Here is a 14,258-nt window from a genome sequence, read left to right as displayed (position 1 = left end):
AAATCTCTTCCTGCAGATCTATCAGAATGGTTTCATATAGAGAGGAAGCAAGAGAAAACAAAACAGCAACCACTTATCTTTTCTGTCCCTAGAAACTTTAACACACTCACATCTGCAGTCCAAAAAAAGGAAAGAAAACCTCCTTTGCATTAATTACTGTAAAGTCTGGAGTGAGGGTTGGAACATAACCAAGAAGAAAAATTCAAAATGGCAATCCCAGATTCATCTTCCTACACCAAGATAAAATGACTGAGTAAACAGAATCAGATATATCTGGCCACCACAAAGCAAAACAACCAGCACATGCAATTTGTTACTGATTCTTAAAATCAACCAGTAGGGCCCAAGGAATGTTTTGATTGTATAATGATGACTTTATCCTGTGTGAATATGAGAAAATCTGCCAGTTTAAGGGCGTTTTACATTTCTACTTAGTCACGCACAAAAGGATTCTGGACATTTCCTAAGTAAAATATAAGATGGCAAATTATATCCCCTGGTTTTGAACTCCCAAATATGTAGGCCCAGAGACAATAAGGATATGATACACTGATCTAGGTACTGAAAATCTGGGCTTCACACTTGAGTGGAAAGTAACTCCAAGCCTTCGAATCTCAATTTCCTTATTTGACAAATAAAAAGATTGTAGATGATCTCATGCCGACATGAGCCATTTGTGTAGAAATTTATCACCATTCCTTTCCTTCCTTGCCTCTCTTAAATTGTATTATGCCTTTCTGGCACTGGAGGAGCATATATAGTCCCATACATCTTTGCTACCAGAGATAAAATAAATGATTTGGTCACATGTCGGTTTTCAGAGATGGTAAAAAGTAAAACCATGCCAATGTAAGTTTTTAAAAAGTGACAGGTTTTCTTTAGCTCAGTTAGTTAAGTTTTTAATAAGGAGTTAGATGGTAGAAAGGGAAAAGGCAGGAGAAGTGACTAGAAGGCCATCATAATGACCGGACTATGGTGCATACTAATATCATTCATCCATAATCTGAGGCCTCAAAAAAAGACAGGCTTCCCTGGAGCACCTCCTTCTCTTCATTCAACCCATTTCTTTACCAATCTCTTCAACATGAAAAATACAACTAGACCCATAGACTACTTGGGGGTTTATGGACCACTCTCAAATGACATCCCCTTTGTCCATCAACATAGGCATGTGACTACATGTGTCTGTGCATATCTCATTATTACCATCAACAACTTAGAAAACCAAGTTTGAGAGAAGTTAAAGATTCCTGACAAATTTGTATAACATGAGCTGAAACTCAACCAAGTTTTCAGAGTCTAAATCCCATGGATTTTTTATTCCACACCATGATTACCCCCAACCTCATGGCACCATCAAAATCTCAGTTTAGGAAAAGAGTCTTACCTCCTAACTAGATTCATTTTTTAAAAATAAAATAAAACAAGAGGGTGCAAGGTCAATGACTTCAGAAAGTAAGTTTGGGGTTCTATATTATAATAGTAAAAGAGAATCAATGAAAGACACACAAGATACAAATTATAAAAAGATAAGAAATGCGCACTGATTCTAAGTGGCTTAGGGTTAAGAGAGAACTTTTAAAAGATCATAAAATATCCTCATTCTTAGTTATGGAAGGTGGTCATCAACTGTACTCTATTTCTTTAAGACTTTAAGGAAAAAGCAAGAAAAACTGAGATCAGATGTAAACAAGATTTTAAGAATTTATTTCTTATAAAAATTAATGTGTGTTTATTTTAAAACAATATAAAATTTAGGAGAATAAAATTACAAACATATTATCTCTTCACTCAAAAATAACCACTATTCTCATGTTGATGTTATGTCTTTTCTGACTTTAGTTTGTGTTGGCATGAAAATATACTCATTTTTCTATATTCTACATATAATTTTACAAATTTTATTTTTTCATAGCAATTTAATCTATTTTTCTATAATCTGTTAATTTTCTTATAATATTAAATATTCAATCACAATTCCCATATTTCCCATATGATTGGATATTTAAAAGTCTTCATAGTATCCCTGTACATGAATATACCAACATTTAGTTAACAAACGCCATAGATTGGGATCCAAGATGGTGGAATAGAGGAGGTACTGTTTCTGGCAGCTCTGTAGAATTAAACCAAGAAAACAGTCAGGTGGCGTCTCCACAAGGTCTCACCTAGATGGAATATAACATCTCAGAGCATATGACAGGACCCCTATACAGCAGATTTTCACAGAAACCATCAGAGCTGCGACCACCTGCACAGAAATCAGATCCTCTGTGTTCCAGGAAGACTCTGGACCCAAAGCCTGCAGTTCTAGCTCACACACTGCTCTCAAGTGGTGTACTAGAGTCGCCTAATCAACTGCACTCCACTCCCATGCAAGCCACACGGCTGCAATCTAGCCACAGCACAAAGCCATCCCAGCTTCCTCCACGTCACTGGACACCCCAGCGCTGGAAGCAGACCAACTCCATCTTGGAAAATCTCTCTCATCACTTATGGGTGGGCGTGACTATCAGCGCAGACCTCCATTTGAACAGGTACCTGGTTTCCAACTTCCTCCCACTTCCCTCCTGCCCAGCTGTGATTACTCAGCACAGTGACTACCCAGCACAAAAACCGCTCTCAGCTGAACAGGAGTGGGAGCTCAGTCCGACCAAGGCACCGCCCACCTGGCACCAGCCTGAGGGTGAGAGGTCCCACAGTTGGGACCTGATAAGCAAAGGAGGGAAGGGGATCTAGTGACAAAAGAGTGGAAAAGCCTGAAGCAAATCTGAGAGACCAGGATTGGGAAGCTCCAGGCAGGAGAGAGAGAGGATACTGGGGGGCTCAAGTCCTCTCACCCTGGTTGAGACAACTCCACCTACTGGAAGAGAAGAGAAACATAAAGAATATGGAATTCTAAGAGTTTCGTTGTTGCTGCTGCTGTTGTTGTTGCCTTCTTCTCCTCCTCTACCCTTCTATCCTCTGGCCCTCACAACCCCAACACATGCTAAACCAAGAACTTTACATGAAATACAACTATGAGAACTGTGTCACATGAATAATATAATATACAGGTATTGCATAAGCCCCTCCTCCCATTTTTTAAATTATTCCTTTTTCTCTTTCTTTCTCTCTTTTTTCTTTCTTCCTTTCCCTTTTTTCTTCTTTCTTCTTTTTGCACCCTCCAAATTTTACCATTTTCATAGCCTGTAATTTTCTAAATACATATGTGTGTTTGTTTTTATGTACTCTACTGTCCTCCCACATACTTGTCTACCCTAAATTACCTCCTAACCCTCTTCATTAGCGTTCTCCTTCAAATTTCCTAAGTTATGTTAACTCCATAACCTCACATCTTTCCCCCTTAGCATATCGTCCTACGCCCAACCCCCAGTTCACTGTCCACCTCCAGAAACCGTACACCTTTTATGAAACTACTGATTATATTTTAAGTAAGAATTGAACCCAACATTTCTGGACATTGAGACTAACTATAAATGTCTTAATAATAATAATTTGTTCATAGATGATGTACTATTGACATTAGGATCTGTTAACATTGTCCTTCCCCACAAAAGAGGGATCTTGGAACCATACAAAAGCACTAAAAATCTATAGGGTAAAAACAATAACACACCAGTCACATAGAGCTGGAAAAAAGAAACACAAGCAACATGAAAAGACAAGGGAAGAAAGTACCACAAACAATTTAAGACAACACATCTTTAGAAGAATTGACAGCTACAGCAGGAAAAAATACAGAGAAAGATTTCAGTATATACATGATTAAAATGTTTTGGGATCTCAAAGAAGACATTAGACAACAAATACAGGCAGCGAAAGATCACTTTGATAAAGCACTACCTAAACAAATCCAAGAAGCAAAAGATCAACTCAACAGGGAGATAGAGGTTATACAAAAAAACCAAACAGAAATCCGTGAAATGAAAAAACATAATAAACCAAATTAAAAACTCAAATGAGAGTATCACCAACAGAGTAGACCACTTAGAAGATAGGACATCATAAAATGAAGATAAAGTATATCATCTTGAAAAGAACATAGACAGCAAAGCGAAAATGATAAGAAACCATGAGAAGAACACCCAAGAAATATGGACAGCATAAAAAGATTAAATTTAAGAGTTACTGGGATAGAGGAAGGCATAGAGGTCCAAACCAAAGGAATGAGCAATCTGTTCATTGAAATAATATCAGAAAACTTTCCAGACATAAAGAATGAAACAGAAATCCATATCCAAGAAGCCTACAGGATGCTGAATGTGCAAAATCACAACAGATCCACACCAAGACACATTATAATGAAAATGACCATCATACAGAATAAGGAGGGAATTTTAAAAGACACAAGAGAGGGCTGGGGATGTAGCTCAAGCGGTAGCGCGCTCATCTGGCATGTGTGCGGCCCAGGATCGATCCTCAGCACCGAATACAAACAAGGATGTTGTGTCCACCAAAAACTAAAAAAGATAAATATTTTAAAAAATCTCTCTCTCTCTCTCTCTCTCTTTAAAAAATAAAAAATTAAAAAAAATAAAAGACACAAGAGAAGGAGGGTTAGGGTTAGGGTTAGGGTTAGGGTTAGGGGTTAGGGTTAGGTTTAGGGTTAGGGTTAGATTACATACATACGTAAACTAATTAGGATAACAGCAGATTTTTCAACACAAACCCTGAAAGCTAGAAGATCCTGGAACAACATATTTCAAGCTCCAAAAGTTAATGGGTGCCAACCAAGAATCTTGTATCCAGCAAAATTAAGCTTCAAATTTGAAGATGAAATAAAAATTTTCCACAATAAAAAAAAGTTAAAAGAATTTATAGCTAGAAAACTGGCACTAAAAAACATCCTTGGCAAAATATTTCATGAAGAGGAAACAACAAACAACAATAAAAATCAGCAGAGGGTGGTATCACACTAAAGGAAAAACTAATTAAAGAGGAAAACCAAGTCAAGTTAAATAACAAAAATAAACAAATATGGCTGGAAATACAAACCATGTCTCAATAGTAACCCAAAATGTTAATGGCTTAAACTCACCAATCAAAAGACACATGTTAGCAGATTGGATGTAAAAAAAAAATGATCCAACAATATGCTGCCTACAGGAGACTCATCTGTTAGGAAAAGACATACACAGACTGAAGGTGAAAGGTTGGGAAAAATCAAACCACTCACATGGACCATGGCAACAAGCAGGGGTTTCCATACTCAGATCAAATAAATTAGACTTCAAGCCAAAGTTAATCAAAAGGGACAAAGATGGACATTTCATACTGCTCAAGGGAACTATACACCAACAAGACATAACATTCATAAATATATAAGTCCCAAACAATGGTGCAACTATGTTCATCAAACAAACTCTTCTCAAGTTCAAGAGTCAAACTGACCACAACACAATAATCATAGGTGAGTTTAACACACCTCTCTCACAACTGGATAGATCTTCCAAACAAAAGTTGAATAAAGAAACTATAGAGCTCAATAACACAATGAGTAACTTAGACTTAACTGACATATATAGAATATTTCAACTGGCATCAAGTAGATATACTTTCTTCTCAGCAGCAATGGATCCTCCTCTAAAATAGACCATATACTAAGCCACAAAGCAACTCTTAGCAAATACAAAAAAGGAGAGATTCTACCCTGCATTCTATCAGATCACAATGGAATGAAATTAGAAATTAATGATAATCACATCAATAGACTTAAAGATAAGAATCATATGATCATCTTGATAGGTGCAGAAAAAGCATTTAACAAAATACAGCACCCCTTTATGTTCAAAACACTAGAAAAACTAGAGATAACAGGAACATATCTCAACATTGTAAAGGTTATCTACAATAAGCCTCATGTCAACATCATTCTAAATGGAGAAAAATTGAAAGCATTCCCTCTAAAAACTGGAACATGACAGGGATGCCCTCTTTCACCACTTATATTCAACATAGTTCTTGAAACACTGGCCAGAGCAATTAGACAGACAAAAGAAATTAAAGGAATATGTATAGGAAAAGAAGAACTTAAATTAGATTTATTTGTTGATGATATTATTCTATACCTAGAAGATCCAAAAATCCCCACCAGAAAACTTCTAGAACTAGTAAATCAATTCAGCAAAGTAGCAGGATATAAAATCAACACCCATAAATCAGTGTATCAGTGACAAATCCTCTGAGAAGGAAATGAGGAAAACTACCCCATTCACAATATCCTCAAAAAAAAAATAAGATATTTTGGAATCAACAAAAGAGGTGAAAGATCTATACAATGAAAACTACAGAATGCTAAAGAAAGAAATCAAAGAAGACCTTAGAAGATGGAAGGATCTACCTTGCTCTTGGGTAGGCAGAACTAATACTATAAAAATGACCATACTACCAAAATCACTATATAGATTTAATGAAATTCCAATCAAAATATCAATGGCATTCCTCATAGTAATAGAAAAAGCAATCATGAAATTCTTCTGGAAAAATAAGATACCCAGAATAGCTAAAGCAATCCTAAGCAGGAAGAGTGAAACAGGTGGTATTGCTATACCAGTCCTTAAACTATATTACAGAGCAATAGTAACAAAAACAGCATGGTATTGGCACCAAAATAGGCCGGTAGACCAATGGTACAGAATAGAGGACACAGAGACTAACCCATAAAATTACAATTATATTATATTAGACAAAGGTGCCCAAAACATGCATTGGAGAAAAGATAGCTTCTTCAACAAATGGTGCTGGGAAAACTGGAAATTCATATGTAACAGAATGAAATTAAACCCCTATCTCTCTCCATGCACAAAACTGAACTCAAAATGAATCAAGGACCTAGGAATTAAACCAGAGACTCTGTGTCTAATAGAAGAAAAAGTAAGCCCTAATCTTCATCATGTGAGATTAGGCCCCAACTTCCTTAATAAGACTCCTATAGTGCAAGAATTAACCAAGAATCAATAAATGGGATGGATCCAAACTAAAAAGTTTCTTTTCAGCAAAAGAAACAATCTACGAGGTAAAGAGAGAGCCTACATCCTGGGAACAAATCCTTACCCCTCACACATCAGATAGAACACTAATCTCTAGGGTATATAAAGCACTCAAAAAGCTAAATACTGAAAAAACAAATAACCCAATCAACAAATGGGCCAAGGAACTGAAAAGACACTTCTCAATAAATATATGAAAAAATGCTCATCATCTCTAGCAATCAGAGAAATGCAAATCAAAGCACTCTAAGATATCATCTCACTCCAGTCAGAATGGCAGCTATAATGAAGACAAACGACAATAGGTGTTGGAGAGAATGGCAGCTATTATGAAGACAAACGACAATAAGTGCTGGTGGACTGCAAATTGGTGTAACCAATTTGGAAAGCAGTATAGAGATTCCTTGGAAAACTGGGTATGGAAGCACCATTTGACCCAGCTATTCCTCTCCTCAGACTATACCCAAAGGACTTAAAAACAGCATCCTACAGGGACACAGCCACATCAATGTTTACAGCAGCACAATTTACAAAAGCTAAACTGTGGAGCCAACCTACATGCCCTTCAGTGGATGAATGGATAAAAAAGAAATGTGGCATATATACACAATGGAATTTTACTCAGCATTAAAAAAGAACAAAACCATGGCATTTGCAGGTAAATGGATGGCGTTGGAGAAGATAATGTTAAGTGAAGTCAGCCAATCCCCAAAAAACAAATACTGAATGTTTTCTCTGATATAAGGAGGTTGAATCATAGTGGGTTTGGGAGGGAGAGCAAAAGAGGAATAGATGAATTCCAAATAGGGAAGATGGGTAGAAGGGAAAGGGAGAGGGTAGGGAATTAGCAAGGATGGTGGAATGTGATGGATCATTATACAAAGTACATCAGTGAAAGGAGGGGAAGGCAGGGGATGTGGGGATAAGAAAGATAGTAGAATGAATCAGACATTATTACTTTATGTATGTATGTGACTGTATGACCAATGTGACTCTACAATATGTATACTCAGAAAAATGAGAAATTATATCCCATCTATGTATGATATACTCTACTGTCATGTATAACTAATTAAAACAAAAAATTTTAAAAAACAAAATGCCATAGTTTCAGTACCTTCAATTTTTTATATTTATAAAAGATGCTTCAATAATAACCCTATAAAAATATGTTGTCATTCTTTGATAACTGGGGCTGAGGGTGGAAATTTTAAAAACAGAGTTGCTTAGTAAATAGATGTTTAATTATAAGCTAGATTTTTTACCCCTAGGGCTGTCAAATTTCCCCCAAGGAATCTTTAGTATTCCCGCTAGCCTCATGTGGTTATACTGTACTTCACCAACACTGGCTATGATAATTCTATTTATTTCAATTTGGTTTAATTCACATTTTTAACTATCAGTTCATTGTTTAACCACATGTTCATTGTATATTTATATATCTTCTTTTATGAACTGTTAATTTTAAGAAAAAAATTTTTGACACTTACCTACTATGGTAAGTCTGAATTGTAGGAATTCTTTTCTCTGGAGTTATTTATTATAATCATTTTAAACCATTCTAAGGAAACTGTTCTTAAAAACAGGAGGGATGAACTAGATGAATTCTTAAGATGAATGCCAGGCCTACATTTCATTCATTCATTTAACCCTTTGTTGAGTGCCATCTTAATTCATATATTATTTATAAATTCAGATACATATTTTCTGTAGAATATCTTATCTGATCTTTACAGTAACCCTGTGAATGGGATTATTAATCTAAGTCCATAATTAGCTTCAAAAAGCATAGGAATTCCTTCAATTCTACAAATAATTTGTATTTGTGCATAAGTCAATTTGTTCATCAGATGAATCCACAGCTTTTAAAAGGATTTTTATTGTTTCTATTTGTTCTTTTTAGATATACATCATAGTAGAGTGTATGTTAACATATATACATACATATGGAGTAGAATTTATTCTAATTAGGATTCAATTCTTGTGGTTGTACATGATGTGGAGTTTCAATGGTGGTATATTCATATATGAACCTAGGAAAGGTATGTTGGATTCATTCTACTATTTTTCTTATTCCTATCCCTGCTTCCTTCCCTTCATACCCCTTTGTTCAGTGAACTTCTATTCTTCCCTCCTCACTTGTTATGTGTTATCATCCACATGTAAGAAAAAACATTTGGCCTTTGGTTTTTAAGATTGGCTTAAATCACTTAGCATGATAGTCTCCAGATCCATCCATTTACTGACAAAGTCATAAAGTCATTATTTTTATGGAGGAGTAATATTCCATTGTGTATATACACCACATTTTCTTTATCCATTCATTTATTTAAGGGCACCTAGGTAGGATCCATATCTTAGCTATAATGAATTGAGCTGCTATAAACATTGATATGGCTGGGTCAGTGTAGTATGCTGATTTTAACTTCTTTGAATATACACCAAGAAGTGGGATAACTGGGTCAAATGGTGACCTAATTCAATAGCCTATTCCAAGTTTTTTTGAAAAATCTCCATACTGATTTCCAGAGTGGTCACACCGATTTGCAGTCCCACCAGTAGTATATGAGTGTACCTTTCCCCCCACATCCTCACCAACATTTATTGTTACTTGTACCAGTGAAATGAACATGACTGGAGTCAGGTGAAATCTCTCTGTAGTTTTAATTTGCATTCCTCTAATAGCTATAAACATTGAACATTTTTTGATCTATTTGTTAACCATTTGTAGTTGCTCTTCTGTGAAGCGTCGTGCCTGTTCAATTCCTTTGCCCATTTATTGATTGAGCTATTTTGTGTGTGTGTGTGTGTGTGTGTGTGTGTGTGTGTGTTAAGATTTTTTGAGTTACTTATATATCCTGGAGATTAATGCTCTATCTGAGGTGTACATGAAAAAGATTTTTTTCCCATTCTGTAGGCTCTCTTTTGATTGTTTTCTTTTCTGTGTAGAAGCTTTTTAGTTTGATAAAACTCCATTTATTGATTCTTGATTTTAACTTCTTACACTTTAGGAGTGTCATTGAGGAAGTCAGTTCTTAAGCCAACATGTTGGAGAGTTGGGTGTAGTTTTTCTTCAAGTAGGAACAGGGTCTCTGGTCTAATTGCTAGGTCCTTGATCCACTTTGAGTTGGTGAGAGATAGGTGTTCAGTTGCACTGGGCTACATATGGATTTCCAGTTTTCCCAACATTACTTGTTGAAGAGGATATCTTTTCTCCAGTGTATGTTTATGGTACCTTTGTCTAGTATGAGAGTACTTATTTATGTGGGTTTGTCTCTGTATTTTCTATCTATTCCACCGGTATTCATGTCTGTTTTAGTGTCAATATCATGCCATTTTTGTTACTATATCTCTGTAGTATAATTTAAATCTGGTATTTTGATACTTCCTGCTTCACTTTTCTCACTAAAAATTGCTTTGGCTATTCTGGGCCTTTTATTCTTCCAAATGAATTTCATGATTGCTTTTTCTATTTCTATGAAGAACATCTTTGTAATTTTTATAGGAATTGCATTAAACCTTTATAGTGCTTTTGGTAGTATAGCCATTTGACAATGTTAATTCTGCCTATCCAAGAATAAGAGAGATCTTCCCACCTTCTGAGGTCTTCTTAAATTTCTTTCTTTAGTGTTCTGCAGTTTTCATCACAGTGGCCTTTCACCTCTTTTGTTAGATTGACTCCCAATTATTTTATTAACTCCCAATTATTTTATTATTTTTTGAGGTGATTGTGAATGGTATAGTTTTCCTAATTTCTCTTTCAGCTGATTCATCATTGGTGTGTAGGAGCACCATTGATTTATGGGCATTAATTTTATATCCTGCTAATTTGCTGAATTCATTTGTGAGTTCTAGAAGTTTTCTGGTGGATTTTCTTGGGGGAAGGTGGGCCTTCCAAGCATAGGATCATGTCATTGGCAAATTGGGATAGTTTGAGTTCTTCTTTTCCTATCTATATATCTCTTTAATTTCTTTATTTTGACTAATTGCTCTGGCTGGAGTTTCAAGAACTATGTTGGAGAGAAGTGGTGAAAGAAGGCACCCCTGTCTTGTTCCAGTTTTTAAAGGGAATACTTTCAATTTTCTCCATTTAGAATTATGTTGGCCTTGGGCTTAGCATAGATAGCTTTTACAATGTTGAGGTATGTTTCTACTATCCATAGTTTTTCTAATGATTTTAACATGAATGATGCTATATTTTGTCAAATGCCTTTTCTCCATATATTGAAATGATCATTTGATTCTTGTCATTAAGTCTATTGATGTGATGAATTACGTTTATTGATTTCCGTATGTTGAACCAAACTTACATCTCTGACATGAACCCCACTTGATCATGGTGCACTATTTTTTTTACTATGTTTTGTATGTGATTTGCCAGTGTTTTATTAAGTATATTTTCATCTATGTTCATAAAGGATTTTGGTCTGAAATTTTCTTTCCTTGATATGTCTTTGACTGGTTTTGGTATCAGGGTTATACCAGCTTCATAGGATGACTTTTGAAGGGTTCCATCCTTTTCAATTTCATGAAATAATTTAAGGAGTACTGGTGTAAGTTCTTCTTTGAAGGTCAGGTAGAACTCAGCTGAGAATTCATCTGGTCCTGGGCTTTTTTATTAATTGTTGGATTTTGTTTGTTTGTTTGTTTTTGTAGTTGTAGATGGAAAGAATATCTTTATTTATTTATTTTCATGCAGTGCCAAGGATTGAACCCAGTGCCTCACACATGAGAGGCAATTGCTCTGCCACTGAGCTATAGCACAAGCATCTCCTGGGCTTTTTTTGTTGGTAGGGCTATGATGGCATCTTAAATTTCATTGCTTGAAATTGATCTGTTTGAATTTTCTATGTCCTCCTGATTCAATTTGATATGGACATTGTCTCTATAAATTTGTCAATGTCCTCATGATTTTCTATTTTATTGGAGTATAGATTTTTAAAATAGTTTCTGATTGTCTTCTGTATTTCAATGGTGTCCATCATGATATTTCCTTTTTCATCACAAATTTCAGTAATTCAAGTTTTCTCTCTATTTTTCTCCCTTAGTTTGGCTAAGAGTTTATGGATTTTATGTATTTTTTCAAAGAACCAACTTTTCATTTTGTCATTTTTTTTTTGTTTTTTTTTTCAATTTTATCAATTTTGGCTTTGGTTTTAAATATTTTTTTATCCTACTAATCTTGATGTTGGCTTGTTCTTCTTTTTCTAAGGTTTTGAGATGTAATGTTTGGTTATTTATTTGATGACTTTCTATTCTTTTAAAGAATGTGCTCAGTGCAACAAACTTTCCTCTTAGAACCTCCTTCATATTGTCCCAGGGATTTTGGTTAAGTTGTGTCACTATTCTCATTTAGTTCTAAATATTTTTTTTTAATTTCATCCCTGATTCCTTCTACTATCCATTGGTCATTCAATAGCATATTATTTAGTCTTCAGTTGTTAAAATAGCTTCTATTTTTATTTTATCAATGATTTCTTATTTCATTCCATTGTGAGGTATTAGAATGCAAAATACTAACTCTATTTTTTTATTTTCTAAGAATTGCTTTGTGGCCTATGTGTTATGGTCTATTTTCAAGAAGGATACATGTTCTGCTGAGAAGAAAGAGTACTCAGTCATTGAAGGATGAAATATTTTATATATATGTATGTATATGTATCTGTTAAATCTAAATTATTCATTGAATTATTTAGTTCTATAGTTTCTTTGTTTAGTTTTTGTTTGAAGGATCTATCTAGTGATTAGAGAGGTATGTTAAAGTGACCCAGTATTATTATATTGTAGTCACTTTGATTCTTGAAATTAAGAAGGGTTTGATTGATGTACGTAGATACTCCATTGTTTGGGACATAATATTTATGATTGTTATGTCATATTGATATATGATTCCCTTAAGCAGTATGATATGGCCTTCTTGGTTTGCTCTGTTTAACTTTGGCTTGAAGTCTACTCTATCTGATATAAGAATAGAAACCCCTGCTTGTTTGCATGACCCATGTGAGTGATACGTTTTTCCCATCTTTTTATCTTCAGTGTGTGGATGTCATTACCTATAAGTTGAGTATCTTGGAGACAGCATATTGTTTAGTCTTATTTTTTAATCTAATCTGCCAATCTATGCCTTTTGATTGATGAGTTTATTCAACTTATACTCAATGTTGTTATTGAGAAATGATTTTTATTCCCTGTCATTTTGATTTATTTATGGTTTTTAATCTGAATTAGTTTCTCCTTTGATTGACTATTCTTCTAGTGTAGTTTCCCCCTTTATTACTTTTCACTTTTATTTTTCATTTCTTCTTCATGAAATATTTTATTGAGTATGCTTTGTGATACAGGTTTTCTAGTTGTGAATTCTTTTAACTTTTTTATCATGGAAGTTTCTAAATTTATTGTCAATTCTGAAGCTTAATTTTTCAGGGTATAGTATTCTCCATTTTGCTCATGGGGGATCATCTCAGGCTGGCACCAGCAGTGGTAGTAATGGCACTGTGAATTTCTTTCCTATTTTATTATATTCAACTTCCTGTGTCCCTGATATGCTTTGAATGTCCAGTATTAATTCCTAGTAAAGTCTCCCTTGCTGAAAATTTGCCTGTCTGCTTTCTTGGTTTCATCCCATGAAGCAGACAGAAAAGCAACCTCCTCTATTACACCATCTTGAAACCTCCCCAACAGAATCTTAAAGACTGAGGAACAAAGCCTCTGTGAGAAAGAGAAGAAAGTTATTTTTAGCTTTATTTTCCAAGTAAGAAAAAAATATTTCTCAAAGTTAATTGCCTTGCCCAAAGTCACAAGGCTAATAAGTGGTAGAATAAGGACTACTCTTATTAAGTAAGGTACAGTAAACACTCCCAAATTCAGGGCAGTGTTTACTGTACCTTACGTATCTAGAGGAGTTGCAGAATCCTAGCACATCATCCTTGCCTTAAAGAGCCTCCAGAATCCTGGAGGAGCCAAGATTTATGGCATGAAAAGTTAAATGAATTAAGTAAAACATGTCCCACATTTCAACAGATTTCCTAAGGCTCGTTATCAGAGAGTAAATGATTTGTATTTTAGAAATTATCTAAAAATTTTAAACTAGCCTTCATAGACAAAAACTAGATTGAGACTTAAAACTTGGGAAGGTGAATGGGGGTGAGGGATGGTAATTCTACATAAAGAAGGAAGAATGTTAAGAATAAAGAATGTTCAGAGTACTGGGCATGGTAGTACATGCCTGTAATCCTAGTGGCTTCAGAGGCTAAGGCAGGAGAATTG

This window comes from Callospermophilus lateralis, chromosome 8, assembly GCF_048772815.1.
Source record: "Callospermophilus lateralis isolate mCalLat2 chromosome 8, mCalLat2.hap1, whole genome shotgun sequence".
Lineage (NCBI taxonomy): Eukaryota > Metazoa > Chordata > Mammalia > Rodentia > Sciuridae > Callospermophilus > Callospermophilus lateralis.
This window is presented reverse-complemented; position numbering follows the sequence as displayed.